The sequence below is a fragment of the Myotis brandtii genome, unplaced genomic scaffold (assembly GCF_000412655.1).
Source record: "Myotis brandtii unplaced genomic scaffold, ASM41265v1 scaffold1077, whole genome shotgun sequence".
Taxonomy (NCBI): Eukaryota; Metazoa; Chordata; class Mammalia; order Chiroptera; family Vespertilionidae; genus Myotis; species Myotis brandtii.
The window spans coordinates 704,960-711,643 of NW_005353666.1; the positions used below are offsets into that span (position 1 = coordinate 704,960).

At 58.2% G+C, this 6,684-nt stretch overlaps 1 long non-coding RNA gene across 1 annotated transcript in view; it reads right to left on the reverse strand.

Moving 5' to 3' along the window:
• Positions 1-4,357: 4,357 nt before the first annotated feature.
• Positions 4,358-6,684, reverse strand: part of LOC106726678 — a 15,878-nt gene continuing 13,551 nt past the window's right edge. The window contains exon 3 of the long non-coding RNA XR_001362747.1: positions 4,358-4,368. This is a non-coding gene — a long non-coding RNA (uncharacterized LOC106726678). The remainder of the gene's footprint in view (positions 4,369-6,684) is intronic.

Sequence of the window (6,684 nt, forward strand, 5' to 3'; positions counted from 1 at the left end):
GGGTCAGCCCCAGCAACGCCCCGCGGCTCGCCGGCCGCCCTGCTGAGCTCACCAGACATTCTTGCCTCGTGATGAGTTCATGTACCGTCCAGGCTCACACCCAGAAGCGCTCTGCCCAACATTCCTGAACGTCTTCCACATTGTGACCAGCAAGTGTGAAACGACGTGAAGGAGAGAAGGGCCCCAGCTCATCGCAAATGGACGCGTGGGCGCCGGGCCTGCCCCTCCGAGGCCTCCTGGTGTGTCGACGCCGTCTGCCCGCCACGCGTCTCCGTGTCCGGATCCCCGTTCCGCAGGCACGAGGCCTGTGTGTTAGGGCCGCCCGATGACCTCCCTCCTCTGACCGCCTGCTAGAGCCCTCTCCTCACACACGGTGGCTCTAGGTGCTGGGGTAGCATTCCGGCATCTGAATATCGGGGGGCACAATTCAGCCCTGACGAGGCTGACATAGCAACCAATGTCAGGGGCCCTGGAAGCAGGGCCTGGGTTTGCCTCCAGGCCTCGTCCCATCTCGTCCCCCCGCACAGGGGACATTCTGTCCTGTGGAGAGGGCTGGGGAGACGGGACGTGAGGAGCTGCCAGTGGTTGCACCCCGTTTGCACTGCCCTGCGCTATCCCTCGGGGTCCTGGCCGCCCTGCACTTGGGACGTATCAGACACTCAACGCAGGGACCTGAACGCCACACGCCTGGTCTGTGCTCAGAGGCTAACCCCTTGCCCGTGGCCGCCCCCCAGAGTGAGCACCCACGTTCAGACTGGCCCCTGGACGGGGCTCCTGCCTTCGCCAATGTCCCGCCTGCCTCTCTTCCGATTCCTGGATCGGCGTCGCAGTGACAGCAAGGCAGTGCCTGCTTCAGGGACCCATCGTCATACCACCTCAGCAGGTAATTGTTGATTGATTGATTGATTGATTGATTTCTAAAAATATTTCTATTGACTTCAGAGAGGAAGGGTGAAGGAGAGAGATAGAGACATCAATGATGAGAGAGAATCACGGATCGGCTGCCTCCTGCACGCCCCACACTGGGGATGGAGCCCACAGCCCGGGCCTGTGCCCTGACGGGGGATCGAACTGTGACCTCCTGGTTCCTGGGTCAATGCTCACCCCCTGAGCCACGCCGGCCGGGCAGTGATTGGTTTGTGTTTAACCGGTTACTGCTATGGAGAGGGATTAAAGGCACCTCCGTCAGAAGCAGCCGACATGAGACAAAACCAACCCAGGAAAACGATCGCTTCCATGGCAGAGCCTGACTCTTCCTCCTGTTTCTACTGGCGCCAAAGGAGCTCACGTGTCATCACTCACGAAGGACCACAAACCGTACGGCTCCGTGTCCATGGACCAGCCAGTCGGCCGGCCGCTCCCTAACCAGGCGGACACCCCGGCTGTGGCCTCGCAGCCCGCATGCCGCACGCTGTGTCCTCTGGGGTCAGAATCAGTCAGTTTTCCTCCCAGAAATGACGGCTGGGGGAGGGTCCCCGCCGGGCGGGGCAGGAGCAGGACAGCGGTCAGGGTGAGGCCCAGTGAAGTCACCTTCGGGCCTCCTCCCGGGCCGCAGGCGCTGAGTCACAGGGTGAGGGAGGAAACCTCCCGTGAATGAGACTGAGATGGGGCCACCCCGGCCTCCCGCCCTCCCTGGGCTCGCCAGAGCCGCCGTCCACCCAGCCTCTGAAGTTCCCCTTCTCACCCGGCATCGCAGCTGAGGCCTCGCTGGGCCCTGTGACCAGCTGGACAGTGGAAGGCAATTTCAGTAGAAAGTCAGCGCTTCCGGCAACGGACGGGGCACCGGGAAGTGAAAGCACGTGGATGTGGGCGTCACAAAAGGAGAGGCACTCGGGGCGGCTAATAAAGATCACAGCTGGCCAGCGGCTCAGCGGTAAGCATTGACCGAGGAACCAGGAGGTCAGGGTTCGATTTGGGCCAGGGCACAGGCCCAGGTTGCGGGCTCGATCCCCAGTGGGGGGCATGCAGGAGGCAGCCGGTCCATGCTTCCTCTCATCACTGATGTTTCTCTCTCTCTCCCTCCCTCTCCCTTCCTCTCTGAAATCAATAAAAACACATTTTAAAAATGAATAAATAAATGAATAAATGCATGAATGAATGAATGAACGAATGAATGAATGAATGAATGAGAGACGGGACATGGTTGTGGATGGAGACTCAGTACTTTGTCAGGTGTCAGCTCTTCCCGGCCAACCGGCAGGTTCGGTGCAATCGCGTCAGAACCAAGCAGGCAACTTGCCAACCGCGGACAGACGGACAGACGGACAGACGGACCCTGACCCTCAGGAGAAGCAGAGACAGGAAGCCGGTCCTGCACGAACCCACCACGAGCTCCCATTCTGCACCCCCCACAGACCAGACTGCAGCCAGCCGCCCGCAGGAGACAGCACCCCCCGCCCCCCATGCATTGGGCGCCCCCTCAGGACGCGAGGACGACCGCAGCCTCAGAACGCCCAGGCCCCGGTGCCCAGCTGCTCTCGGTTCTATTTATACAGTAACGTTCCCAGTTATATTGTCACGCGTGTCATTGCAGGCTCTGCAGGGCCTCCCTGCCCCGTCCTGGGGCCGCCCCTCGGGTACAGGCTGCTCTTCCCGTTAAGATTGTGGGAACCTTCTCTCCAGGCGAAGGCTGGACAGGGACGCTCTGGGGAGAGGACCGGCCGCCACAGGCCCTCCTCACGCCTCGGCCAAGTCATTTGTGGGCTCTGCCTGCCCCCTGCTGGATCCATAGGCAAACGCTGAAAACAAGACAAAAGCCAGGTTTTGCCTGGAGACAGAAACAATAATTACCGTGGTTTTCAGAACCACCGTGTCCCAGGCGCCGTGGCCAAAACTCGCCACATGTCACCACAGCCGCGAGGGGGTTCCACGGGAGCCCGGCCCCGACGGCTCGGACGGCGGTTGCAACCCCCAGCCCTGTAGCTCAGCTCCTACCGCCACGTCCAAGGACCTGGGGAGCCCATGTCAACATCAAAATATCAACAAGGAAACGGATGCTGAGCGAACCTTGTCACGTCGGGAAATATCGTCCTGAGTCACGTAAACGCGTGGAACCCAAGCTCAGACTCACAGATGTTTATTCTCCCCACGACTCCTCGTTAAGCGGAGACCTTTTCTAACTGCTGGTGGGACTGCGGAGTTTTAAATATCCTTAGAGGAAGGTTCCCAAACCCACCGTTTACACAATTCCCAGCAAGCGGCCCCCAAGGTTCCGAAAGGCTGCCCGTTCTCAGTGGCGTCAAACGCTGTGTATTTACGTTTGGGTGGGAAAGGGATTAGGTTAACCGCCTCTGGTGGTTCACTCCACCTTCAAAGCAACGAGAGGGCTCCCAGCCCACTGCTCGCTGTGAGTCTAATCCCAGCGTCGCAGTAATTGAAGGGTGCGGGTGGTTTATGGGGATGCCGTGAGCTGAGCTCCTCAACCAGCAAATGAACAGTAAGGAACATAGGCCACCCGCTCCCCCTGGGCCCCCCCAGCCACCGTGGGAAAGTTCCCTCTCTTCCATTTCCAGAGCGTGAACTTTCAGTCGTGTTTAGACGGTAAATTAGACAGGCGTCTATCATTGAGATGTCTTTTTTTTTTTTTTGCATATTCCCCAAAAAACACTTGAGAACGATTTGGTGGCCAAATTGGAATAAGGAGAAAACAGAACCCAGCCGTCCACGCCCAGCTCAGGGTTCTCAACCCCCCACCTGCCCGAGACAGACCCGCACCTGGGACAGGTCCAGCCGCCTCCCCCAGCTCGGGTCGTGCAAAATTCCCAGCGCCAGAGGAGACTCCCCTGCTCCCCAAGCTGTCTCCCCAAGTGATGGTGAAGGTGATGATGGTGATGGTGGTGATGGTGGTGATGGTGAAGGTGATGATGGTGATGATGGTGAAGGTGGTGGTGATGGTGATGATGGTGATGGTGATGGTGATGATGGCGAAGGTGATGGTGATGGTGATGATAGTGATGATGATGATGATGGTGATGGTGATGATGATGATGGCGAAGGTGATGGTGATGGTGATGATAGTGATGATGATGATGATGGTGGTGATGGTGATAGTGATGATGGTGGTGATGATGACGGTGATGATGGTGGTGATGGTGATGATAGTGATGATGGTGATGATGGTGATGACACAGTTTTGAAGGAGAAGCTGGTGGCTCTTGCCCACAGAGGCAAGAACATTAGTAAGACTTTAAAATATATACATTAGGAGAGGAACATGTCTGGACCAAGAAGCAGAGCTCCCTCTAGCTGCTGGATGTAAAGTTACCTGCACAGAAAACGAAGAACTCCACCCGCAGGCACCCGTGACATCCCTGACCCTGCACTGTGGTGAGAGGCTCCCAGGGCGGCAGCTCCGGTCGGAGCCGGGGGCTGGCACGTCTGGAAAGCCGCTCTAATTGGAGAGGTTGGCTTTCTCGACTCGAAATCATGGGGATCAAACGCTACAGGCCGGGGTCACGCGGGCGGCTTCCGGTGGCGGGAGGAGCACAGACGCAGGGAGCGGCCTGGGGACCTGCGGCTGGCAGAGCGGTGCACAGGTCCCGGCACAGAAGCCAGAGGCGACTTCAGAGAACCTTCCCGTGAGATCCACGTGCAGCTGTGGCTTTGGCCCAGGCTCCCTCCCAGACACCACTGAACACGGAGCCAATGGAAAGTGAAACCTAATTTAGTACTGAAACGAGGATCCGTGTCAACAGGAAAATGCGCCTCACCTGGCAGGCAGGAAGGACGCCGTGTGCCGAGACGGCCGAGGGACCGCTTCTGGAAGGGACCGGGCCTCTCATCGCTCTGGGGGCTCCGCCCACGGCTCCTGGGGTAGCTCTCACTTTCAGGGCTGTTTGCCTCTCCTGGCTCGACTATTCTGCGCCGGAGGACGTGGGTGCAGACAGGCGAGAGCATGCTCTTGTAGCAGAAAACGGCTCGAGTATAAACTGTGGCCGGAAGGAAGAGGGCTCTCGGCAGGTGGGCATCAACCCCGGAGAGACAACGTTGAACACACACTATTCACAATGGCCCAAAGGCGGGCGTCCATGGACCCTGGTGGACAAACAATGGCGGTCCGGCCGTAGGAAGGAATCTCGCTCAGCCTTGAACATGAGGGCGATTCTGACTCCTGCTGCAGGTGGAGGAGCCGGAGGAGGTGCTGAGAGAAGCCAGTCTCCAGAGCACAGAGACTGCAGGTTCCCTGTGCTGAGGCACCGAGAGAGGTCAAGGTCACGGAGAGGCAGGGAATGCTGGGAGCCAGGGGCTGCGGGAGGGGAGGGAGGCGGTGCCTCATGGACGGTGTCCACTGGGAAGAGGCGAAGGTTCTGGAAGTGGAAGGTGGTGTTGATTGCACAGCAGTGTGACCTCTTGTGCGAATGCACCGCCCCCTTAGGAATGCGCACGCTGTAAAGTGTGTTGCTTGTATTTTACCACAATGACAACAACCGTCTTACTATCCACCTCTCGGTCTTTTCGCTGCTCTGGTGAGAACAGAGTGCGTCTGCTGTACACACTATAGGACACACGTTCTGTGACCTTGGTGAGGCCTCGTGTGAGCTCAGTGCTTTGCATTTAAAACTGGCGTCACACAATGGAATATGAAGAATAAAACTCAAAATTTTTATTATTTTATTAGTATTATTAACTTGATTAGCATTCATTCAGAATACCAATGATGTAAATTTTTATTTTTTACTTAAAACCACATTAGCCTGGCTGGTGTGTCTCGGTGGTTGAGTGTCGACCTATGAACCAGGAGGTCATGGCTCAATTCCCAGCCCAGGCCTGGGTTGCTGGCTCAGCCCCCAGTGCGGGGCATGCAGGAGGCAGCCCACTGATGATTCTCTCTCATCACTGATCTTTCTCTCTCTCCCTTCCTCTCTGAAAGAAATAAAAATGTATTTTTAAAAAGACACCCATTAAATAGCAAATTAAAAACACCAGGACGAGTCAGAAGGACTGACAGGGCGGGGCGAGGCCCCAGACCAAGTGCCCGCCGGGCAGCAGGTGCTGGCCCGTCCCAGGACGGCACTCCCGGCAGAGCCCGGTGGCCTCTGTGGTGACGGGTTCGTGCGCTCACCGTGCACTCATTGTGCCGCGGGCACTGCCCCTTCAGCCCGGGGCAGGACGCAGAGATCGAGGTCAGGTCAGGCCAGGGAGGGTGCTGCCGGGGAGACGACAGCTCGGCTGTGTGTGGATCACCGGGGCTGCACGTCACCAGCGTGGACAGTGCGAGGTCCGCAGGACGAAGAGAACGTCCCCCGGCCTCTCTGTGCCTCAGTTTCCCTCACAAGGAAAGAAAGGCCACCCCCCGGAGGCAGCGGAGGAAAGGGCGGGCCCCCACTCCCCTGAACAAAAGCCTTTCTGGAGGTTTGTCTCTTCTGAGATCTCTGGGGCGTGAGCTCCTGCAACCTCTCTGCAGGGTAAACGGGGACATGGCCACAGTGACAGGCACAGGGGCCTCCCGGGTCCGCGAGAATGGGGGCCCCACGCTGCAGCGGCAGAGCCCTCCCGGCTCCCCGAACTCTGGGAGGTTTGGCCGTGGGACTGAGTGTCCGTGGAGACCTTGGAAAATTCCGTTTCCCAGGATGCATCGCTGTGGCCTTCTGACCTCCAGGCGGGCGATGGAGTGGGTCCCCTCTGGCTCCTTCTCTGAGTTCACTGACCCCTCAGCCGGTCAGGTGTTTCCTTGTTCAGCGAGAA